Source organism: Otolemur garnettii, unplaced genomic scaffold (genome assembly GCF_000181295.1).
Source record: "Otolemur garnettii isolate 467f Iridium unplaced genomic scaffold, OtoGar3 scaffold00076, whole genome shotgun sequence".
Classification (NCBI taxonomy): Eukaryota; Metazoa; Chordata; class Mammalia; order Primates; family Galagidae; genus Otolemur; species Otolemur garnettii.
The window spans coordinates 3,081,663-3,107,845 of record NW_003852471.1 but is presented as its reverse complement, the minus strand read 5'-3'; the positions used below and the strand labels follow the sequence as shown (position 1 = coordinate 3,107,845).

General features: G+C 40.6%; 1 non-coding gene across 1 annotated transcript; it reads right to left on the bottom strand.

Moving 5' to 3' along the window:
- Window positions 1-9,716: 9,716 nt before the first annotated feature.
- Window positions 9,717-9,822, bottom strand: LOC111726712. The gene has a single exon (XR_002774422.1). It is a non-coding gene; the product is annotated as a U6 spliceosomal RNA (small nuclear RNA).
- Between the last annotated feature and the right edge of the window lie 16,361 nt (window positions 9,823-26,183).

The following is a 26,183-nucleotide window of genomic DNA, read 5'->3' as shown; positions in this document are numbered from 1 at the left end:
ATCTTCATTTATACCAATTTTTATTTGTCCTTCTTTATGCTTTAAACAATAAAGGTATTCTTTTTAAAAAAAAAAAAAAAACAAAAGAAAGACAAGGAAAGTGAATGAACAACTGGCAATGCCCAAATGTAGTCATAACAATAGTCCTCCCAGCAAGCCTGAGTCACCAGAGTGTTTCAGTCCCTGAACACTTTCCACTGATGCCAAGAACCAATGTCTCTTTAACCAATCACCAAAGAATCTCTAAATCCATTCACTTTAAGTTATCCCACCTTTTGGGGCCAAACTGATATATAAACTCCGTGTATTGGTTTACAATTTAATTGCAACTTTGCTTACTTGAAATGTACTGTTGCCTTTAAAAACCTTTGCTTGTAGCCATCAGGGAATTTGGGTCTTAAACATCACTTGCCTGTACTTCTTGCTTGGCACAAAGCAATAAACACTTTTTTCTCCTGCTACAAATCTTGGATTGGAATCCAGCTTCATTTCATAGACCTGGCCCCCAGGTCTGTTCAGTAACAGCACCATTGTTCCAACTCACACTAGCCGCCTTTCTGTCCTTTGGTGTGCTAAGTTCTTCCACACTCAGGATCTCCAATATGCTATTCCCACCGTCTAGAATCTTTTCCACTTGCCTGGCCTGTTCACATCCTTCTCAGGCTTAAAAATCATTTCTGTTGGGACTCTGGAAAGAACACCCCCAAATAAGGGCCTCAGAAAAAACCCCTTTCTCTGACGTTTTCCTGCTCTCCTGTTTCTCAGTCCCATCCTTCCCTTGAGGCTAAGTGGATAAACTAGAAACCTTCTTCCCCAAAGTGGGTTGTAGAAACCAGAACCCCTTTTTCCCAAAGCCAGCCTTAAAACCTAAAAATATTCTGTATAAAGATTGGCCATAAAGAAATCATTTGACCCACCTTGTATGACTGTTGGTCATAAGACCCCTCGTTCCAGCAAGAGCCGTACTCCACAGGAAGAAATGCGTGTTCAGAGAGGCCAGGAAGAGTCCGAGAGTCCTGACTGGGTTTCCTGACTCAGTGAGTTAGCACCAGAGCAGACCCTCGTCCAATCACATTTATACTTGGCTGTCCATATTTTGTTGAACCTAAGCATAAAAATGGATAATTTCCTCTTTATCTTTGAGTTCTTCATTCTGAAGACTTCCATGTATACACATTACATAAATTTATATGCTGATTCTCCTATTAATCTGACTCCTATTAATCTAAGTCATATTAATCAGTTTCACTGATTTTCAGTGAAACTTCAGAGGGCCAAGGGGAACTTTGACCTGTATTCCCTGGAGACACTTGACCTGAATCCCACTCTGCATGTGTTCCTTTGTTTTTAATTCTTCTGGTGTCCTGTGTTTTTCCTTTATGATGCTTATCACAATTCAAATCACATAATTATTTGCATAATTCCTGTGTTTAATGTCTGCCCTGCTCACCAATAAGCTTCCTGGGGGCAAGGACCATGGGTGCCTCCACTGCTGAACCCCTCAGGCATAGCACCTGACACAACTGATATACAAGACATTTTCATTGAATGAATGAAAATCACAATAAGAATTCTAAGTCTGTTCTCTCCTGTTCAATTGAATTCCCCGTGGACCAAGCCTAAGGCTGGAGTTTCACTTCTCTATTCCAACACAGGGTCCCTCCCCCAAATTGGTCTGTTTTTTATGTGAAGAATAACCTTCATTTTTCCCTTACAGACTCCACAGCTTGTGACCCTCCCTAGTTCTTCTCAGTCTCTTCCTGGCACTTGCCTCTGTCACTTACCAAACACTCATTTTCTCATTATGTCCTGTGTGTTTATTCTGTAGAGGGGAGAAGGGCTTGGAACAGTGAGATTGCCTTTCCTTTGTCATTTAAAAAATAAGAGCTGGCATCACTTGACAAAGATTGGGGGAGTGAGTGCTCTGCTCAGAGTGCAGTCAGCCTGAACTCCGGGCAGAATGGCCAGTTCTGTGCATGATTTCCATGTGTGTTCTGAGGTGACAGCAGGAGAGACTGCCCAGAATTTCTGTCAGGTCCTTGATTTTGAGGTTCAGAGAATGAAACCACAGACCACGCAAATAAGCAAAAGGACAGAGTTTATTGAAAGAGAGAGGAGATAGATAAGAGAAAGAGAAGAAGAAACAGAACCTCCAACAATGGAGGGGGTCCAAGTGGGCTGCCCATTTGGGCTTGCTGTCTAGGGATGTATATACTGCCTTCCCTATCCGGCAGGCAGGAGTGTGGGGGAGATGTTCGTCTGGAACATGTCACAAGTGTCCAGAAAATAATCCTAAAATAAGCAAAGGAATGCAGACCTTGCAGGCCTTGCTCCAGGTGAGGCATTAGGGTACCTGTTCCCTACCCCAGGAGGAACCACCCTGATAAGACACTGGCCAGGCCGCTTTTTATTATGACCTTGCTTGAGCTCAGAGAGAGATAGGGGTCTGGGATAAGATTAATTTCTAAGCTTATGAAGGCCTAGAAAATGAGAGTCTCTGTCTAGCCCTGAATGAGGAAACTCTGTATCTTCATTGCTGTGAGCACAAAGCTTGTGGGCACCAGTGGTCAGGCTGATGTGTCATCATCATGAACAAAGAGCTTGTGGGCACGAGGCCAGGCTGATGTATCCTCATCATTGTGAGCACATGGCTTGTGGGCACCAGTGGTCAGGCTGACAGGTGCATCATTGTGAGCACAGGGCTTGTGGGCACCAGTGGTCAGGCTGACAGGTGTGCTGTTTGTCATTACTGGGAACAACTACTGGCAAGAGTGTGGCTACACAGCTCCAGGGGGCTCTGGGGTCTTCAGGGCTCCTTTTAGAGCAGCGGTTCTCAACCTGTGGGTCCCAATCCACAGGAACTGTATTAAAGGGCCACAGCATTAGGAAGGTTGAGAACCACTCTTCTAGAGTTTGTAATGCTGATTATATTTATGGAGAAAAAATAAATTCAATGTTGTCCCATGGGTTTTAAAGGAAGTTGTCTGAGTCTGGGTTTTATAAATTAAATGGGCAGTGATTTTAGGAAGTGACAAGCATAAAATACCTCATAGGAATGTCTTAATTTTCCAAGTCAATAAATCTGGAAACCAGTAGCCAAGACCAAAATTATATTGAAAAGAAAACACTTCCTAGTTTCCACATAGTCAATTTGTAAGTCTGTAAGGAATTTTTAATCTTATTCTGATTTTAGCATAGAGAGAGAGTGAGTCTTTATTTCTTCTTCCAGGCAAAATATTTTAAGTTCATCTGAGATTTAGATCATGTAGAGAGTTTGTATGAATTGATGAGAATGTTTGAGGGTGGGGGAGGGAGAGTAAGAAAGACAATGCCATATTTTTGTTGGAAATAATATTTTTCTTTTTTAGTTTTAGTTTTTTAATTTGTTTTTCTGTTTTAATTTGTTTCTTTTTCCTGTGGGAATATTTTCTGATTATGCCCAGAAGAGAACATTTGAGCAACTATTCTAAAGTGCTTATGTATTAAATACATGAATGGTTAGTTGGGTTCTATGATGGAAAGGGCTCCAGGACATGAATAAAGTAACTTGAGATTCAGCCAAATCTTTCCACTAAGGGAATAGATCATGGACAGGGAACATCAGTGAGGAGGCTCTCAGAGTAATGCTGGGAAAAACGATGAGCACTGAACCCCCAAATTGCTGAACAGCAATGGTTTCCTGGAGGCTAAGAACATATGGGCAAACATTTTTGATTGGCTACTGAATGGTTCTTCTCAATTCACTTTTTCCTTAATGACTTATTATTATAGCACCTGAGAAAAACCAAATTCTCACTTTTCCAGCCTCCCTTGCAGCTAGAGTTGTCAATGTAACCTTCTTCTGTCTAATGAGACTGAAGAGAAAGTCAACAGGATGGATTCTGGAAAGGATTTCTACTCCCTGATAAAAGAAGATATCTTGATAAGGCATTTACCTTCCTTCTCCTACCATGTAGCTATCCATGAATCCTGGCTTTGACATGCTCACATACACCTGATGCCTTCATTTGTTATAACTATCTTGTGATCCTGGGAGAAATGTCATGAGAAAGGTAGAGACATTGCCCCAGGGTCTTAACCCTGTGCTGTTTTTTGAACCAGTTTTGCAATAGCCTATGTCTGGATTTATCTTCTTTATAGTTTGATATTCTTTTTTTTTTTGTTTGAGACAGAGTCTCACTCAGTTGCCCTAGGTAGACTGCTGCAGCATCATAGCTCACAAGCTCAAACTCCTGGGCTCAAGCCATCCTCTTCCCTCAGCCTCCTGAGTAGCTTGGACTACAGGCACTTGCCACCATGCCTGGCTAGTTTTTTCTATTTTTAATAGAGATGGGGGTCTTGCTTTGCTCAGGCTGGTCTCAAACTCCTTAGCTCTCTATACCCCTAAGCCCCCCAGAGTGCTAGGATTACAGGTGTGAGCCACTGTGCCCAGCCAGTATGGTTTGATACTCTTGTTGTTATTGTTACCTGTAGCCAGAATTCTTTCTTTTTTCTTTCTTTTTCTTTTTTTTTTTTTTTTTTACTAAATGGTAACTATGTTCATTAATGCACTTCTGGGGAATTCTTTCATACTAATACAGAGCATGATGCAGTTTCTGCTAGGCTAGATAAGAACTGTAGACTGCTGGAGAAAAGTCCAGGTTTTATTTGGAACCAGAAATACCTGGGTTTTAGTCCTAGCTCTGTCTTTTTCTGGCCATTTTCTGGCTGTTTTCTGTGAACTTGGACAAGGTAATATAGATCTTGAAACATGACTTTCCTCATTTGTTAAAGTCTCCTAGACAGAGACTAAGATTAGACCACGAAAAGAAAAGCTAGGGCCTTGATCTGCTAAAGGTAAAAAGAAAAATGGGCAGAATTATAATTTCTGCTGTGTGGAAAACCAAAAGAGCTATGTGCATATGTGTTCTTGATGTTCCACAAATTGAGTTTGATTGCCCCAGACATGACCCAGTATTATACATTTTTAAAGGACAAGCCTGGAATTTATCCATGGTAGCTCTGTTCTGCCAAGAACAATCTGCAGAATGTCAAAGGGGTTTTCTTATTGTTTTAATACACAATTAGTGACTGCATTTACTATTGCTGTCGGCTCTGAGGACCTGGTCTCTGTGGAGGCGCCACTGCATCTGAAGCTTTAGCTGGGTGGGCGCCATGGCAACAGCTGCACTCCTAGCATCAGAGATGTGCTTGTTTTCCTAAGTCTCAGACCTTGGCCTGCCATTTCTGGGGAAAATAAGCTTTTTCTCTACTGAATCCTACCATGACGTTCTCTAGCCTCACGTTTAGCTAGTGGTTACTCGATAGCTAGAGTACCTCCAGGCAAATGCTGTGATTTTCAGCTACAGAGTAGAACTTTCTGACTTAAAGATGTCCCTATATAGCCAGCTACTTACCACGGGAGAGTGCTCTGGATCTAACGAAGTGCCACTTCTCAAGGGAAAGAAAAAAATTAATTATGTGTACCCCCTTCTAAAAAAGTAGATTTGGGGGGGAAACTGTTGACTAAATACTTGTCTTTTCTAGGAGACCAAATCAGCTCTACCAAGAAATAAACACTCTAGTAGGGCAGGAGAGACTTATTCATGGGCAAACAGGCACTCAAACTGAAATGTCACACTGAGGGTTTTTTATTTTTAAAATTGTTTGGGGGTGTTCAGAATGGCAAAGTATATGTACAACTTTTTTTCCCAGAGAGGTTACTGCTGTCTGACAACCATAGTGCTTCACTGTGTTCCGTTTTTTCTTCCATCAGCCTGTTTGTCATCCCTTTCCCTTTGCCGTCGAGCTGTCAGGGCCAGAGAAAAGCAGGAAAATTGATGAAAGTCAAGGCCAGAGCCCAGGGCTATGCAGAGCCTTGAACAACCACAGGTCTTTGAATTGTCTTTCTTACCAAAAAGGAGAATGGAGAAGGCATGTATTTTTTTTTTTTTTCTGTGAAGGATTCATTATGTAGGATCTCCAGGTTAAAGGAATAACATCCGTGTTCTATTTGATTATTTTTACCATGTGAGTGAGAGACAGTGAGGGTGCCAGTCTGAGCCTACACTAAGTTTATTTCTGGGACTCAGGACTTTCTGACCAAGTGAATACTGTGGGACATGACCATATGGGTTCTATTCGTTTGCATGTGGAAATTAAACACCTGCAGGAATAAAGAGTCAGGACAAGCTAAGCCCAAATATATGGCTTCAATTATCGAAATGGAAGGGCAACGTAGAGATCAAAGCCATGATCAGACCTCAGTATCCTCTGGTTAACCGAAGCTTTAGCAGAGAGTGGGAGCTGTAAGTGAAAACCAAAATAAAACAGAAAAAGCTGTTTCTATACAAAAATCCCCGACAGTTACTTGGAGCACTATATTTGGCCCAGTTTGGCAGAGTGTGGATTCATCAGCAACCAAGGAAGGGTGTAGAGGGTTCAAAGGGTGCCAGCAGGGCAGCAGAGCCAGTAGGCAGTGGTAGAAAACTGGGGCACTGGAAAGCCATCACGCACCACACACCCAGTGACACTCCACTAAAAAGCAGTCATGCGCCGCACACACCAATGACACTCCACTGAAAAGCAGTCATGCGCCGCACACACCAATGACACTCCACTCAGCAACAGACCTCACACGTGATGGTGGCCCCATAAGATTATAATACTTGTTTTTTTTTTGTGCCCAGGCCAGGTTTGAACCCACCAGTCCCAGAGCATGTGGCCAGCACCCTAACCACTGAGCTATGGGCCCCTAGCCAGTAATACTGCATTTTTACTGTCCTTTTTCTGTGCTTAGATAAACAAATATTTGCCATTGTGTTACCATTGCCTACAGTATTCAGTATGGTAACATGATGTACAGGCTCATAGCGTAGGAGCAGAGGGCTGTGCCATGCAGCCTAGGTGTGTGGTAGGCTACACCATCTAGATTCACGTAAATACACTTAGTGATGTTCATATAACAAAATCACTGAATAACACGTTTCTCAGAATGTGTCACTGTTGGTAATTGACCCATGACTGTTGTCTCCAGGCAAGACTGCAGCAACTGGGGCAGGCGAGACTTATTCATGAGCAACTTCCCACAAGGACGCCCATAAACATTGGAGGATAATTTCAAGGTGCAGGAGGCCCTGCCAGAGTCGGTCAGTACCAGAAAACCATAGCCCATTTAGTTAGTGATCCTGGCTGGCGTGGCTCAGGGCATTGTAAGTTTTTATACAAGTATACAATTCTGACACACCCCAAATGCCACTTGGAAAACAGAGAGAGAATACACCAGAGACACACTCAAATCAGACTGTGAAGGTAAAGGAAAGTGTCTGCAAACCACTGGTCCTACAAGCTGGCCTGGAAGGAGGGGTAGAAACTGGGTAAGTGAAAGGAATCAGGAAAGGCACTCTGGGCAGAGGGAAGAGTGCTTCTTAACACAGAGGCAAGAGGCAAGATCTGAGCAGGTGTAAGTGGTTCCTTCATTAAGGGCAGCACCCAGCCTGCCTGTTGGAGACCTAGTAGGAGATGACTTAGGAAGGATTGACCATGCAGGCCGATGACAAACTGGGGAAGACCTTCTGGCACAGTAAGAAGTTGGGCTAAATCTTTATTTTTTATTTTTGTTAAATCATAGCTGTGTATATTAATGCAGTCATGGGGTACAATGTGGTAGTTTTATATACAATTTGAAATGTTTCCATCAAACTGGTTAACATAGCTTTCATGGCATTTTCTTAGTTATTGTGTTAAGACATTTATATTCTACACCTAGTAAATTTCACATGTACCCTTGTAAGATGCACCATAGGTGTGGTCCCACTAATTACCTTCCCTCACCCATCCTCCTCCCCCCCATTCCTCTCTCTTCCCTTTCCCCCTTTTTCTTGGGCTATAATTGGGTTGTAGCTTTCATAAGAAAAGCTACTATTTTTTACTCTAAATTGGTTTCATAGTAAGGCTGAGTACATTGGGTACTTTTTCTTCCATTCTTGAAGAAAGTCTTGGCTTCTAGACTTTGCTAAGAAGAATATGTTCCAGCTCCATCCATGTAAACATGTAAGAGGTAAAGTCTCCTTCTTTCTTTAAGGCTGCATAATATTCCATGGTGTACATATACTACAATTTATTGATCCATTCATGGGTTGATGGGCACTTGGGCTTCTTCCATGACTTAGCAATTATGAATTGGGTTGCAATAAACATTCTGGTACATATATCTTTGTTATAATGTGATTTTTGGTCTTCTGGATATATATATCTTATGGAAGAATTGGGAAGTTTGGCTTAATCTTGAAGGCTGAGGTGAGGACTTACAATAGTGGGTGGGGGTGATGTGATTAATTTCCTTTTTTGAAAACTTATTTGAGGGGTGGTACATGGACAAACTTGGATGCTCTTTAAGGAGGTTCTGGTGGCAAGTGTGGTAAAACTTATGACAGCCTGAACTATGTAACTGCAATATGGCGAAGTTTCCCCAGAGAAGGTCAGGCTGTAAGAACATAGTGCATTTTCCTCAGGGATAAGGTGGCATTGTGAAGTCCTTGGAAAATAGAGGACTTCCATGGGTTCAAATCCCATGGCCTCCATTGATCAACCAACTTGCCTTCAGAAAGATGCATGTACTGGAAGAGTAGACATTTTTCTTGGTTATAACATGGGGGTAGTGATACTAACCTCAATATGTTGTGATGGGTGAATATAACCAGAGTATGTAAAGAGCCACTCACAAGTGGATTAAGACATATAAATTCCTTTTCCAGCTCTTCTCATGGGACATATATGCAAACTTGCCAGGATATGATTGCCTAAGTCAAAGTACTAATCATTATCTTTATACCAAATCTCCTTCCCCTCTCTCCTCATTTAAATATTACTCTGGAGACACGATTCTTCCAAGAAGCTGAGTAAAGAGTTGGAGGAACAAGCGGTTGTTGGATCCCCTCGTGATTTTTATGCCTACATGAATATAAATTTGATAAATCAAAGAGCTATGTCTTTCTAAAATGTGATTTTTAACAACTCTTTTCTAAGGTCTTAGTGCTATAATTTTAAGGATGAAAGTGTGAAAGAAACATCTTTTATTTAAAACAAAAGGATGCATCTGAAAATGCTTGCAGACAGAGCACACGGATTGATTTTTTTTTTTTTGATATTTTTAACCAGACACAATACTTTAACACACACTCTATCAGCAGTGTCATTTTGTATTCATGAACTTGATGGGAAATGGGGAGATCTTGTTGATAATGTAATAAAAGCACTTTCAGTCCTAAGGAGTCCAAAGCTGAATTCTCCTAAAAAATATTCTCCAAGGTGTTCCTGATGGAGGAACAGAGAAGAATAAAATCTACACTTTGAGCAGTGAAGCCCGCATCACACTCCCTTGGGGGTGGGGGGGCTTGTAAAAACACACACTCCTGGGGCCCCGGTTCCAGAATTTCCATTAAGTAGGTTTGGGGTGGGCCTAGGAATTTGCATTTCTAACGAGTCCCCAGGTCATCACTGTACTGGTCTGCTATAATCAAATATCATAGATTCAGTGGCTTAAACAACAGACATTTATTTTCTCACGATTCTGAGCTTGGGAAGCCTAAGGTCGAGGTGCTGGTTTACTCAATTGCTGGTAAGGATTCTATTCCTGGCTTCCAGACTGGTACCTTCTCTCTGCATCCTCACAGGGAGAGAGAAATTGAGAGCAAGTGAAAGCTCTTTGTTTTCTTTTTCTTTTTTTTAACTTATTTAAAAATATGGAACGCTTCACGAACTCGTGTGTCATCCTTGCACAGGGCCGTGATAATCTTCTCTGTATCGTTCCAATTTTAGTATATGTGCTGCTGAAGTGAGCATGAGTGAAAGCTCTTTGTTGTCTCTCTCTCTCTCTTTAAAAATTGAGACAGGTTTTGACTCTGTTGCCAGAGTTAAAGCGCAGTGATCTTGTTCACTGGAACCTCAAACTTTTGGGCTCAAGTGATCCTCCTGCCTCAGCCTCCTGAGAAACCAGGTCTATGGATGCACCAACCTACCAGTTTTTTTGTTTGTTTGTTTGTTTTTATCTTTGTAGTGATACGTCTCCCTGTTGTCTAGGCTGGCCTCAAACTCCTGGCTTCAAGCAATCCTCCTGCTTTGGCCTCCCAAAGTGCTGGCTTGTTGTCTCTCTTTCTCTCTCTTTTTTTTAAGGATACTAATTTCATCAGGGAGCTCACCCTCATGATCCCATCTAATCTTAATTACATCTCAAAGACCCCATCTCCAAATACCATCACATTAAGGGTTAGGGCATCAATGTATGGATCTGGGGGAAGCATAAACATTCAGCCCATCCTGAAGTGGATGCTGCTGGTCTATGGACCACATGGAGAGATGGAGAGTCATAGAGCTTAGTAGATCAACTGTTGCACTTTGTCTTACAGACTTCTCAGGGAGACTAAGTAGTCTCACGATTTTAAGAATATTATCAGAAAACTACAGGCTGTGCCAAGCCCTCCAATCTGCATTACCCTTAGACTTGGTATTGTGAGGCCTGCTCTGTATCCTGTGCTCTAAAGGGCCCTTCTGGCTCTTACATGGCCTTGCTCCTCCCCATGGGCAAGGAATCCACGAAGCCAACTGATGCATCACTCTGAGGGGTCCCCTCCAGACCCGCCACTCTGGATACCTGGGTTGCTTGAATTCCTTGGCCTCAAAACCCCAAGCCTAATTCTCGAGTCTTTTCCCAGGATGGGGTTGGGAGCATAGGAAAAGAAAGGGGGCAGGTCATGGATAGGACTGGCATGAAGTCCTGGAGATTCCTGAGAAGTCTGCACTTGAACCTAATCTTTCACATCATGCTGGAAATAATATTTGTCAAGTTAGAGGACACAACATTTTTAAAGCTTCTTTTCTATTCCAGCCTAATTTATAGCTTTTAAATATTTAAGCATATGATATGTGGGTCTCTGTTATACTCTTGCCCTGGGCTCTGCAAATGTTATGACAGGTCTGCCTCAACTAATAAGGTATTCATGAAAAGTTACCTGAGGCCTCTTAACTTATAAAATGCTAAAGTATTTTTATACGCTCCACCCCAGACTGGCAGCATGTCAATCACTTGGGCCCCAGTGCAGATATACTGACAGAGTCTGGTGGAGCCCGGGCATCTGTGCTTCGGTGAGCTATCTAGATGATTCTGCTGCTTGCTACCACTTGGGAATCATTGCACTGAACCACTGCATCTCAAAGTGTAACATGCATAAAAAGTACTCTGGGGATATGGTTGAAATACAGTTTCTGATTCTGGCTTGGGACTTGAGAGCCAAAACTTTTAATAAGCCCCATGGCTACACAGGGTTCAACACCAATAAGGGTCAACCTCCCCCCCTGCCTTTTTTTTTACAGCTTTATTGCAATATCACTGACATGTAAAAATCATATCCATTGTATATATTTAAGGTATACAACTTGATGTTTTGACATTCTTATACACTGGGAAATAATCACCACAGTCAAGCTCATTAACATTACGCCTATGGTTCATCTTATGTACCTAAGGGTACATGTGAATCTTTCTAAATGTAGACTATAAATGTCTTAACACAATAACTAAGAAAAAGACATGAAGGCTATGTTAACCAGTTTGATGAAAATATTTCAAGTTGTATATAAAACCAGCACACTGTACCCCATGACTGTATTAATGTACACAGCTATGATTTAATAAAAAAAAAAATTACCTTGACCTAGTTACCATTTTGTAGATGTGTGTTTGTGTATTGTGTATAGTCCATCGTCATCCTTATTTTAAGTAGCAAGGCTAGTCTGCTCCAGCTTGTGCTTATGATCAGGGTATGACAGGATGATAAGCCCATTGCTGAGCTTCCTACTGTATGACAGAGAAACCTCAAATCTGGTATAAGCAGTAGAGTCCCAGGCCTTGCTTCCTAGCAGTGTCAAGGGAGATGGTATGACCCCAGAAAGGAAAACCTATCTAATAGTACACCCAGGCAATGGGGCTATTGCAGCCTTACAGAGATGCCCAACCTGAAGGACCCATCTGGATAAGGGAAGTCACAGGCCCGGGAGCCAGATAGGGAGCTCCCCCCTTCACCATTCCTGGGCACTGCGGGAATCTGGGGCAGGCTGAGGTTAAGTTCTACACTGCCTGGGGCAGGGGGAGGTGGGGGATTCATATCCTGAAATTGTAATTAAACTGTAGAAAAATAAAGCATTAATAATTTTTCTAGTATGCCTGGTTTTCTTTTAATTGGGGTTAGTTTCCAGTACATACATGTATTCGTCTGCCAGGGTTCCTGTAACAAAATACCACAGACCGAGTGGCTTAAACAACAAAAATTTACTGTTCGTAGTTCTGGAGACTAGAAATCCAAGATTAGGGGGTCAGTGGTTGGGTTTCTCCTGAGGCCTCTCCCCCTGGCTTGCAGACAGCCACCTTTTCTCTCTGTCCTCATGTGGTCTTTTCTCTACACCTGCACATCCCTGCTGCCCCTTCTTCTTCCCATGAGGACATCAGTCACATTTATTAGGTTCCCTCTTAGGACCCCATTTGGTCTTAATTACCTTTTCCAAGGCACTTTCTTCTAAAACAATCACTAGGGGTAAGAGCGTCAATATAACTTAGTGGAATCACTTCCTGGAGCTTTAAATTGCTTGATCACTGCCTTAGACTATTTTAAGATTTGTTTGTACATTTGGTTTCTGAGCCTCATGCTCTGTTTATTTTCTCTTCAGACCTGTCCAGGTACTTGCACCCTTTTAGAAGAGGCTGAAAGTGGCTATTTTTTCTACCAATAAAGAGTGAACCCTTAACAAACCTTTGCTCTGACGATAAAAAAACTAAACGAAGTCCCCTGATAGAGTTTCCAAAGTGACTTGTGAGACAATGACTGGGTTTAGAAGAGGCTCTGTTCTAGAAACTTATCCCTGCTCATCACATTGAGGATCTTAAAGAAGACCCAGGAGCAACCACATGTCCAGAGCAAGGGAAAGGGTAGATTGCCTCTACCAAACAGCTCTGGAATGTCAATGTTATGGTGACTCTTGAAAACTAAGGCCTTAAACGGTCTCCAGATGTTGAATTTCAGGTATGATCATTACAGTATCATCATCTCAAAATGATATAGTGTCATCCCTTCCACGTATGGAGCATTGGTGTGGGCCCCTTTTAGTATGCTGGTCAGATATGTAGGGGCTGTTTTTATCATTCCAGTTTGCAAATCAGGAGACAGATCCCAGAGAGTGAAATGACTTGCTCCATGTCACACAGCTAATCTGCTGCAGAGGCAGACCTGGTACCAGGTGCTGTCACGGCACTGTGCTGCAGAGTGGCGGCAGCCCCTGAGCGGCACCCTGCACATGAACCACCACTCTGACGGTAAGATGTGACAACTCGGTGCTTACAGGCACTTCATTATTTAGAAGTGTGAAATAATACCAATTATGAGAAACTTACATTTCTCTCAGAGATTTCAAGTATCCTTTGACTGATAAACAAATTAAACCTCAGCTATACAGAACACAGTAAATTATCTGTTCTGGGCCATTAATATTTCCCTAGTCTCTGAATTGATTGTTGTATCAGATTTGAGAAGTTATGAAATCCTGTCTCTTACTGAAGCCTAATTAAGTGTACCTTGCAGGGCCTTCCTTACATTGACGGAAAAGATAAAAATAAATAAGAATCATGGGATAATCTGAGAAAAGAAATATTCAAGTTCCTCTAAGTTTGTAGCATCACCTGGTACTGTGGAATGAAAAGTGTTCTCTCCCCACCAAATTCACAAGCTGAAGCTCTAAGCCCCTGTGATGATATTTGGGAAATGAGCCCAAATTAGGGTTTGGTGAGTTCATGAGAATGGGGCCTTCATGATGGGATTAGTGGCTTTATAAGAAGAGAAAAAGAGAGAAATAACTCTCTCTCTGCCCTGGATGTACATAGTGAGAGTGCGCCCCTCCACAGGTCAGGAGGGAGCTCTCACCAGGTGCTGAATCAGCAGCACCTTGATCATGGACTTCCCATGACTGTGGGAAATAAATGTCTGTGGTTTAAGCCACCAGCTCTGTGGTGTTTTGTTACAGCAGCACAAGCAGACTAATACACCTGGTCTTAAAACCAAAGAATTCTCCAGAAAAAAATCTTCTAGGACCCGTCTTTCCGGGAACTACTTAGAAACACAGTGAAAATGGGAGTAAGAATTTAAGAACGCAAATGTTCAGTCATAAAGTAAGCCTGTTATGGTGATGACATGCATTTCCAGTGACAGGTTTTAGAGGGATTGACCATGACATCTTTACTTTTTTTGTTATTGTTGGGGATTCATTGAGGGTACACAGAAGCAGGATTACATTAATTGCTTTTACTTTCTTCAGCTGTTGATTGGAAAAACGAATCTCTGGGACTATTTAAGGTCCAGCGTCCTGTGTTCTTATAATCTGTCCACCTCAGTCCTCGTTATTAGACCCAGACAGGGTTGAGTAACCTCTGAAATCAACTACCATGTGTTTCTCTACTCAATTTTTCCTGGTTGGCTAAGGGGGAAGATTCCATCTGGACCTAGAGAAAATGTGAGGACATTCTCCTAATCCTTGTCCAACAGCTGAATTATCAGAGGTACCCTAGAATGAGTATCTCTTTTCTAAGGAAGGTATAAAGGGAAAGAATATCTTACTGGGTCTAACTGTGGTATCTTATCAGGAACAGGAAATTTTACTTCTCCTGATAGAATGGGATTTACATTGAGGGTTCCGACCATATCACTCTTATTTACCAATCATGCCCAGTGCCTAGGATAGTGCCTGGCACGTACTGTACAGATACTACTTGAATAAATGAATGAAAAATGGACTTTCCAATGCTTAAGCTGCAAATTTAACCATAGAAAATTTATCCCATTGGTTCGAGTGCCTTTGCCCCATGAGCGTTTATCTACATGTTGCCTTTTTTTTTTTTTTTTTTGCAGTTGTCATCGTTGTTTTAGCTGGCCCAAGCTGGCTTCAAGCCTGGCAGCCCAGGTGTATGTGGCCAGCGCCCTACCCACTGAGCTATGGGTGCTGCCCTACATAGTGCTGCTTCTTTTTTTTTTTTTTTTTTGCAATTTTTGGCTGGGGCTGGGTTTGAACCCTCCACCTCTGGCCTATAGGGCTGGTGCCTACTCCTTTGAGCCACAGGTGCTGCCCCCCCATATTGCTTTTTCTTTTTCACTTCTAGCCATGAAGAGCAAGAAAAATATCTTTATACACATTTAAATTCTGCAAACTGCATACATATACACATACACACACATACATATATAGACACATGTATGTTTATATACAAACACATATGCAAATATATATGTATGTATATCTGTATGCGTGTGTATGTAATATAACCTTAAACAATGATATAGTTTTAGTATCTGTATGTGAAATAGAGGAAAAACTCCATTTAAATATAAATTAATGATTCTGATACATAGACCTAAAACAATATAGTTCAAAATATATGCTTAAAGAATAAATCTATTCTAATTAGCCACAATTATTTTATCAAAGGCATGAGAATTATATTTTCTCTGTTATTTATATTATCTAAAAATTTTGTTTTTCAAAATTACTGAAGGCTTAGTTCAGACTGCACACAGAGGGAGCAGGTATTGAGGATGTACTGTGTGAAGTTCTTATTCATATTAACATGCTGAGAAAAATGCTTCCTGGGTCACATTTTAGAAAAGGCTGGAATAGGTTGGGTATGGTGGCTGACACCTGTAATTCTAACACTCTGGGAGGCCAAGGTGGGTAGATCACTTGAGCTCAGGAGTTTGAGACCAGCCTGGGCAAGAACGAGACCCTGTCTCTACTAAAAACAGAAAAACTAGCCAGGTATGGTGGTGGGTGCCTGTAGTTCCACTACTCGGGAAGCTGAGGCAAGAGGATCATTTGAACTCAAGAGTTTGAGGTTGCTGTGAGCTATGATGATGCCGTGGCACTCAACCAAGGGGGACTCTGTCTCAAAAATAAATAAATAAATAAATAAATAAAAGATACAAGAAAGAAAAAAAGGAAAAAGAAAAGGCTCTTGAGTAGGTTCCTTGATGACACAGGATAATGTAGATTCACAGTGGAGCTGACAGTTGAAACCAAGTCTTTTGAGATGACTAGGGTCTTTATCAGATGGGTGGTGATACTGGAGGGGGCGATGGTGAGGGCGCAGGTGATGCTTGTGGAGCTTATGGTAACCGTGGAAGTGATGCTGCTGGTAATGGTGGTGGCAAAGGAGGTGATGTTGTTGCTGGTGGTAATGGCTATGGAGTGATGCTGGAGGTGCTGGTGGTGGCAGAGAGGTGACCCTGCTGGAGTAATGATGGTGACAACAAAGGTGATGCTGGTGGAATTTACAGTAACAGTGGAGGTGATTTTGGTGGTGGTGGTGACAGCAGAGGTGAGGTAGATTTGTTGTTGCTGATAGAGTTGTAGTGACACAGAAGTTTCACATGGGGAAAAACGTCACCCAGCAGAGTAAGTGATCAGAATACATTTGACTGGGCCTGCCCGTTGCCTCTGTCCCTCAGTCAGCCACTATGGCTCTTGCCATGTGGTGTTGTAGAGACCCCAGGGACTTACCCATATCCTGCTCATCTCTCCTTCCAGCCAGACAAGAAGAGTTCAGTTAGGCAAGGGCTGATTACTTCTGGCCGAGGGCTGTGGATGGAAGTTGCATGTTACTTCCGGGCCAACGCATTTAACTGGTGACAGCATGACCCTGTGGATCTCTCTTTTCCTGTTGCAGTGACTGAGAGGGCCATGTATTTTCAACAGAACAGCTGCAGGAATAGTGAGTCCTCTCTCAGCCTGAGTGCTTCAGGTATAGCATGGAGCAAAATCCCTCACTGGCCTAGAATTCTCATGTAATCTAAACAAGAAATAAGTATTTATGGCACTATGCCTCAGAGATGTGGGGTTGCTGGCTCCCGCAATATTACTTACCTCTTCCTGGCTAACACCGATGGCATAGGAATCTCTGCAAGGCTCCAGCTATCCTGCCATTCCCACTCTTGCTGGTTGGGGTTTCCTTAAAGAAAAGCACCCCATCCTTTGGCTTCAACTTGAATATATGCCCCAGGTGTTGTATAATTATGGGTCTTCCATTAGGAGCTTTGCTTTTTCCTAACTTTTTCCTTTGCCTTCTCTCAAGCTATTTGGATATTGATGTTAGTTTTGATTTTATCCATACGAATCATTTAAGATCAGCTCATGTTCTGTTCTAAAATGCCAGAAGAGTAGAATGTTATGCCAGATGTGCTATTGTTAGCACATACTATGTAGTTAAGTAAGAGTTAATCAGCTTTTGACTGTTTCAGAAAAATGTTGGGAGTCAAGAGAGTAATCTTAAAGAAAAAACTCTTAAAAGAAAAAAATATTGATTCTACTGGTGCGAGAGGATGAATTCTTTCCTCAGTGCTTTGTAGTTCTCTTTTGGAGAGATCTTTCACCTCCTTGGTTAGGTATATTCCTAGGTATTTTATTTTCTTTCTAGATACTGTGAATGGTATCGAGTCTTTGATTTGATTCTCAGTTTGACTGTTACTGGGATATAGAAATACTACTGATTAGGGTACATTAATTTTATAGCTTGAGACTTTGTTGAATTTATTTATCAATTCCAGGATTCTCTTGATGGAATCTTGGGGTTTCCCAGATACGAGATCATGTTGCCAGCAAAAAGCAATACTTTGACATCCCCTTTCCTGATTTGGATATGTTTTCTTTCTTTTTCTTGCCCAATTGCTCTCACTAGGACTTCCAGCACTATGTTGAATAAAATTTTAGCAGTTAAAAAAATAAGAAAGAAAGAAGGAAACAAATACTGAATCATGCTGTGTAGCTGGTGTTGTGCTAGGTGTTTTCATAGATGAGGACTCTTTAGACCTACAAAAGCCCTGTGAAACAGGGATGCTATCATTCTTTCTTTTCAGGATGAAGAAGAAATTGAGACAGAGAAAGGCCAAGTTACTTGCCTAAATTTGCATATCTTATAAGTGACAGACTCAGAATCTCTACCCAAGCCACATTAATTCTAAAGGCCAAGCTCTAAACAACATGTAACTGAACAGACAAACTTAAAAGATTTCAATAGGGTCGAAACTGTATAATTAATTATAATATAATCTATATTATTTCTGCAGGAAATATTTATAGAGACAATAACTAGAAAAACAACTTAGCCTTTGGTTAAAATGATCTAAAACCAGAATACTATGCTTACACTGCCGAGATCTCTTGGAGAATTAATTTTATTCTAATGAAATTGCAGACTGTTTAAATTCACCAGAATGAAGAATACTAACCATCCTCACCCATAGCTGTTTCAAGAAATACCTACGGATTAAGTTCTGCTAACAAGAGTTTAGCAAAAATCTTACTTGAATTAAGAATAAGTATTAATAACTAAAAATGGCTTTATAATGTATCAAACGGTATTATGTTGCCTTTGATCATTTAAAAATAGAACCAACTGGCCAGGCATGATGGCTCACATCTATAATCCTAGCACTCTGGGATGCTGAGGCGGGTGGATTGCTTGAGCTCACGAGTTTGAGACAAGCCTGAGCAAAAAGTGAGACCCCATTTCTACTAAAAATAGAAAAACTGAGGCAAGAGGATCACTTGAGCCCAAGAGTTGGAGGTTGCTGCAAGCTATAATGCCTTGAGACTCTGTCTCAAAAAAAAAAAAAGAAATTAAAATAGAACCAGGTTAGTCATGAATACTAGTTTCACAGTCAATTTAGAGAGAACAAGAAAACTGAAAGAGATGGATGCATGCTCCTGTTTTGATAGCAATTTATTGCAGATTATTTATATGGATCAACAATAGTCTCAACCCAGCAAACTAATCCTTATACGATGTATTTATTTTTCCTTTTATTTTTATTTTTAATTGACAGATAATTACATATACAGTCTTTATGGGGGTACAGAGTGATATTTCAGTGTATGTATATATTATGGAATGATCAAATCAGAGTAATCAGCATATTCATCATCTCAAATATATATATATATATATTTTGCAGTTTTTGGCCAGGGCCAGGTTTGAACCCACCACCTCCGGTACATGGGACCAGTGCCCCACTCCTTTGAGCCACAGGCGCTACCCTCAAATGTTTTTTCTTGCCTTCTGGTGAGGACATTTAAAATCCTGTCTTTTAAGTATTTTGAAGTATACATTAGTATTAATCCCAGTCACTTTGCTGTGCAACAGAGCACTAGAACTCTTCCTCCTATTTCAGTGTAGCTTTGTGCCTGTCTCTAGGCTCATCCATGTTGTTGCAGATGGGAGAACATCCTGGGATTTTTTTTTTCAGGCTGAATAGTATTTCTTTTTAAAAATCCATTCATCTGTTGATGGATACTTAGGTTATTGCTTTATCTTTGCTATTGTGAATCATGCTGCTCTGAACATGGGAGTGCAAAGATTTCTTTGGAATACTAATTTCATTTCCTATGTGTATATAATGAATAGTGGGATTGCTTGATTGCATAGTAATTCTATTTTTAGTGGTAGGAGGAACCTACAGATTGTTTTCCAAAACTGCTGTGCTGTTAAACAACACCAGCAGTGACAGGGTTCCCTTTCCCCGACATGCTTGCCAACATTTGTTACCTTTCATCTTCTTAATAATACCTAATCCAACAGATGTGAGGTGGTATCTTATTCTGGTTTTAATATGCATTTCTCTAGTGACTGAAGTTTTTGAGCACTTGTTCGTATATCTGTTGGTCATGTATAAGTCTTCTTTTGAGAAATTTTTATTCAAGTTTTTTTGCCCATTTTTTAAGTAGGGTTGTTTTCTTGTTATTGAGCAGTCTGTGTTCCTTATATATTTTGGATATTGGCCCTTTTCTCCAATGTATGGTTTGCAAATATTTCCTCCCATCCCCTGATTGTATCTTACTCTATTAATTATTCCTTTGCTGTACAGCAGCTTTTTAGTTTGATGCAATCTCATTTGTTTGTTTCTGCTCTTCTTGCTAGTACCTTAGGTTATACCCAAGACATCTCTGCCCAGGCCAATGCCATGAGCATTTCTCCTACGTTTTCTTCTAGTAGTTTTAGAGTTTCAGGTCTTACATTTAAATCTTTAATTCATTGTGAATTGATTCTTATAAAAGGGGTGAGAGAAGGGTCCCCTTTCATTCTTCTGTATGTGATTATCTGGTTTCCCCAACAAACCAATTCTTTTATTCTTAATGCCACTTGAAACTACTATTTCCATGGCACCAACGATTTGGATCAATAGAAAGTGAGATTTAGCCTGTTATTGCAATTCAGTGTTTTATTTCTTTGCTATATATATAAAGTTTCTGAGTCCATATCTTGACTCATACTAATAGTATGTCATGCTTTATAAGTAAATAGCTATTTTCTTATTTGATGGATTAATACTCAGTGAATAAATTCTAAAGAAGAGACAGGAATTCATGATACTTAGATGCCTTTCTATTTGGAAGAAAACAATTTTTATTTACAGAAGCATTCAAACTAAAGAACTTCAAGAAATGTTGAGATAAATCTTTTGATCTTTCCATCTGAGTGTGGATTGAGATGTTATTACACTTCCTCTTTGCCCCTTGGCCACTGTCTTCATTCATTACCAAAATTTATAGGATAAAAAATGGCTTCATTTCTAGGTAAAAAATGGCTCCATTTTGTCTTACAAATAAACCAACTGAGATCCAAAACTTTCTGTAAATGGAACAAAATGTATTAACTACTTAATAAGGGCATTATTCTTTGGGAGTGACAAGGAATTTTAACATATGTATAGTTATTCTCTGAAAGTCAGCAGAGGATGCTAACACATTGACAGCTAGAGGCAAGGCTGGGCAGACTCAAGGACATCTTTCAAGGGCATTGGAGTCGACAGAAATAGCCACAACCCCACTGCTTTCCTAATTAGATTGCCCTTGAACATTCAATTTAGCATATTGGGTCCCTATTATGAGCAAATGGCTGTGTTTGATGTGTGCCCGCTTTAGCAGGATAGGCCAATTGAGGTCAAGAAAAAAGTCTTTTAAGTTTGCAAGTACTTCGACTGTCATCTACTTCCATACTCTTGATGCGATGCTAGTGAACCCAAGGTCCTCAGAGGGTCACTGACCTCCTCCAAAGTCACACTGATGCTGTGCTTGGCAAAGTTGAGGCTATCACGCAAGCCTCCTGGATTTCAGGTCAACTCTATGTTCACTCCATCACCCGTCTCCCCAGGTGTTCGCTTTTTGTTTACTTTGCATAGTAACCAGATGGTCCCCCCTCACTCAACTAAATGGCCATAGCACCTTGGATCTCAGCCAGGTTGTATTCTTTGCAAAAATGAACATGACTTTTTCAAGTCTTCCCACCAAATATTGAAGAATTTTAATTCTCAGCTGCCAAAAATGGTTCAGGAGATCATGATGGCTGTACTTTACACTTCTTTAAGTGTCTTGCTTCCCTCCTGGGCAGGGCACAGGCCTGGGGTGTTAAATGTGTTAGTTTTCATAGGTAGTAGGAAGAAGTGTGGGAATAGAGCGAATTTAGCTGAAGGCAGGAGGGCAGCAAGCGGGAAGCTAGGGATGAAAAAGTAGACTGTGGAACCCAAAACCAGTTTGTCTCAAAACTTTTGCACTAACTATGCAAAGAATAAAAGCAACCCTCGTCATTTCTGAGACCAGCGTAACTTTGATTCCTAAAACAGATAAAGTTGATAAAATAGAACACAATTCAAAATCTGTTTCATTTATGACAGAGAAAGAAAATGCCTGTGTGAAATACTGGATAATGAGAGCCAACTACAGAATATACATAGGTCACTCCCTACAAAAGTTTTGAGATAGACTGTGTTGTGGTCCATTATTTCACTTCTAAAAAATACAGTTGACAGCATCCTTTCTGCAAGTTTCAACTTGCTCAGCTTATCAGAGTTACTGAGAAGGTTTCATTTGTTTCTGTCTGCATGTGTACCTCAAAACTTTTGGAATGATCCATGGACACTTCACCCCCAAACAATGTGGGTTTGAAACACACAGGTCCACTCAAGTGTGGATTTTCTTCTGTGTCTGCCGCTCCTGAGGTGGCAAGACAGACCCTCTTTCTCCCCTCCTCCGCCTATTCATGGTGAAGGCTACAAGAACGAAGACCTTTATGGTGACCCATTTTCACTTAATAAGTATTAAATGCATTTTTTATTCCTTACAATTTTCCATTTTATTTTTTTCTAGATTATTATAACACATTAGAATACAAAATATGCATTTTTTTTGATTGCTTATGTTACAAGTAAGGTCAACAGTAGCCTATTAGTAGTTACGGTTCTGGGGAGTCAAAAGTTATACACAGATTTTTGGCAGCATGGGGAGTTGGCATTCCTAACCCTGGTGTTCAAGGGTCACCTGTATCATAGACATGTACCATCCAGGAGCATTTGTCTCAGGAATACAAGACTAATTTATAATGAGAATATCTTATTATTGAAACTCACCACATTAATGGCTAGAAAGAATTCCACAAATTTCAACATCTATTGATGGAGAAAAGCCCTTCTCAGTAAACTAAGACATGAAGGAACCTCTCTTAAACTGATAAGTATTATATACAAAAACCTTAGTAGGGCAGCACCTGTGGCTCAAAGGAGTAGGGCGCCGGCCCCATATGCCGGAGGTGGTGGGTTCAAACCCAGCCCTGGCCAAACACTGCAAAAAAAAAAAAAAAAAAATCTTAAGGAAAATATCATATTTACTGGAGAAACTAAAATTACTCTCTTTTAGATTAGAAATAAAACAAGAATATGGCGCGTCAGCACTGCTTGCTGTTGTACAAATGACTAAAGGTCCTGGTTACTGCAGAAAGGCAAGAAATAGGAATGAGGAACAGAAGCACTGGGAGGAGGAGCAAGGTGCTGCCCTCTGCAGGTAATATGACTATCTGCACAGAAAGCGCAGCACTATACCAAGCTCTTAGTGTAATGGGACAGTTTGGAGGTTTTCTAGTTAAAGATAAACTTCAAAAAGTTTATCATAGAAATAATTTACAAGAAAACAGACATTTTTTAAAATTTTTAGATAAATGTCTTGATCTGTTCCCCTGGGGTAGAGTTCCGTGGCAGCACAGCTCATAGGAACCTCAAACTTGTGGGCTCAAGAGATCCTCTTGCCTTGGCCTTTGAGTTACTGGCACTACACGTGCCAGCCACAAACGCCTGGCTTTTTTTATTTTTAGTGGAGATGAGGTCTCTCTGTTGCTCAAGGAGGTCTCGAACTCCTGCGTTCAGGTAATTCACCCGCCTCAGCCTCCCAGAGTGCTGATTACAGGCCTGAACCACCACGTCAGCCTCAGACATTATTTTTAATCACAATAAACATTATAAAGCTGTTAGGAATAACTTACAAAGAGTATAGAACATTGTTACAATAAAAAATTGTTTAAATCCTATAAAAGACATAAAACAAGACCTTAATAATTGAAGAACTAGAACATGTTTATAACAGAGAAAAGATAATAACTATACCCAGTCTATAAATTTAGTACAATTGTAATAAAAAGTTCTTCTGATATTGTAGTGGAGAAGATTTTCTTTTCTTTTTTTTTAAATCATCACTGTGTACATTAATGCAGTCATGGGGTACAGTGTGCTGGTTTTATATACAATTTGAAATATTTTCATCAAACTGGTTAACTTAGCCTTCATGGCATTTTCTTAGTTATTGTGTTAAGACATTTATATTCTACATTTAGTAAGTTTCACATGTACCCTTGTAAGATACAGATGATTTTCTTAAACATGATTCTGTAAGTGGAAAATTAATGTGAAAAACATGGCATATTCATCCAAACGAAAGATTTCTATTTAACAAAGGACACCATCAGCAAATTTAATAGAATATCGATGGGGGTGCACACACACATTGCATTATTCACAAGGGATATTAATGAACACAGACAATGAAGAAATCAATAAACAAGAGAAAATGGTCACAGGAAATGAATAAACCATTCACAGAAGGGGAAATCTAAATGAGTAAGAAACATGTGAAGAGACGTCCAATTTCAGCAGTAATTGGAGAAGTGTGAAAGAATAACAAGGCACCATTTTACAACCATCAGATTGGCAACAGAAAGCTGAATCATACGGCGTGTGGGCAAACAGGAATTTTCATGCACCGCTCTTAGGAATGTAAAGGAACAATCTCTGAAGAGCAATATTGCTCTGCTTAGTGGTAAGTGGTAGACACGGATGACGGAGGCAATCGGGCAGTTAGAGGCAAACGTCCATGCAGATACAATGACATACACATGGTTTTGAATAAAAAAGGAGGAGGATGAATGACCTACATAGCTCAATATTATTTAGATAAATTGAAGCCACCTTCATCTATCTTTTCCAGACCACGTATAGAACCAACAATATATTTTACCCACAGGGGAAGAGAAGTAAAGGTGCTGTTGGGTTATGATGGAGAAAAATAAACAAGAGAAGAGCTTTTGCTGTCTTATGAGAGTTTCAGAAAAATTCTTTTAAGAAGATTAAAAAAAATAAGAGAAGAGAAGGAGAGAAGGGCTTTCCATCCCATGAGCTGATGATGAGAGGGAGTCTGAACCAGGAGAATGTCGTGCTTAACATCCTTCATCTGAAGTCCAAACAAAGCAACGACCCATGAAACTAGGGAGTGTGCAGTCCAAGTCCATGAGGCCAAGTGTGGCCTTTGAGTGCAGCACATGGTGCCGTCTAGGGAGATCCCTGAGAGCTGAGCACCAGCATCGGGCCCCTTTCACAGCCCTGCGGCAGGGTGGAGAGTTGAGAGGGAGCTTCAAGGGGCTGCGCTTATTCTGCCAGACGTCAGTATGTCCCTGGCTCAAACTTGATTTTCAAATTCTTTCTGTGAATTTTATAACCTAGTGAATTGTTTACAAAATAGGAATAAATTGAGACTGCAAATGCTATTTTTGCCAGTATACCATACTATGGCATGGTAGGTAGACTCAGTAGCCGCCTAGCAGAGGGGATTGCAGAGGGCATATCAAGACTCTCTTTCTAAAAAAGAATCTTGTAAGGAGCAAAAAGCACAAAATGTACACGTGTCTCCAGGACTCTGCATTGTTTCATTTAATGGTCCTCTCATTATTTCCACCAGTTTAGAATAGTTGCTATCAAGTCGCAGCAGCATGGCCACAGGTCTGCATGCCGGGGGCGAAGGAGGCACCAGCCTTGGCCCTGAGCTTTGGACAGGACTTGGTATCTAAGCATAAATTAGTCTCTAAGGGCACGTGAACACATCCCAGTAATTTGTTCTGACAAAAGTGGGATTAGACATTTCCAGGTCACTTGGTTCTCAACATGGCTCAATTGGACACACCCCAAACCACAGGCATCTGGCTGGTTGTGTTTTTGGAGAGCAGGTCAGTATGGGAGAGACAAGTCACCAAGGCAACTCCACAGGGGTGGGGGACAGGAAGTTGTGCACTCTGGGCTCCCCCACCCGTCTGGCTTTGGAATAGACACCATTTCTGTACCATTTCATACAGTTAGCTTGGTAGGATCCCTTAGATGGGCAGGTACTTCCAAAAAGAGCATGGATTTGCTTATTTTCTGTTTAGTATAGACTTCAAAGGGCCACTATTAGAAGAACTTCTATCAAAGATGTCACATCTCATTTTTATTTTATTTCAAAACTCAAATTTGCTTAGTCTCTGCTACTTTATTTTCAGAAGTTTTGTCCGATTCATCACACAGTATGTATATTGTATTTCTTAGAATTTCATATATTCCAGGCAACTGCTAATGTTTTGCATAAACATCACACTTGGTTTACACGAGATGAAATAGTTTTGTTATTTTAAATGCAAAGTTATCCCCAGTGCATTTCTGTCTCTTAAATTTTATTTTGCTTTTAAGCTAGTGCTTTCATTATTTTCCTTTTAAAACTCAATGTATTAAGTGTTAGAGATCATTTTCCCTTCGGATATTATAGTTTTAAGGTGACTTTTTTTCTTGTAGTATTTTTAATGGGTTATGGTTAAGTTAGGGGTATGGTTAAGTAAAGCCAGCGAGCTAGATACATTGTTTTCTATTTACTTCATTTGAACAGCTTTGTCCCTGCTCAACACTCTACCATACAAATAACTGAAATGTTTCCAAATTGTTTTCAGGTTAGAATTAGCCAACCTGAAAGGGAGGTTGAAATCAACAACAGTGGAGGTT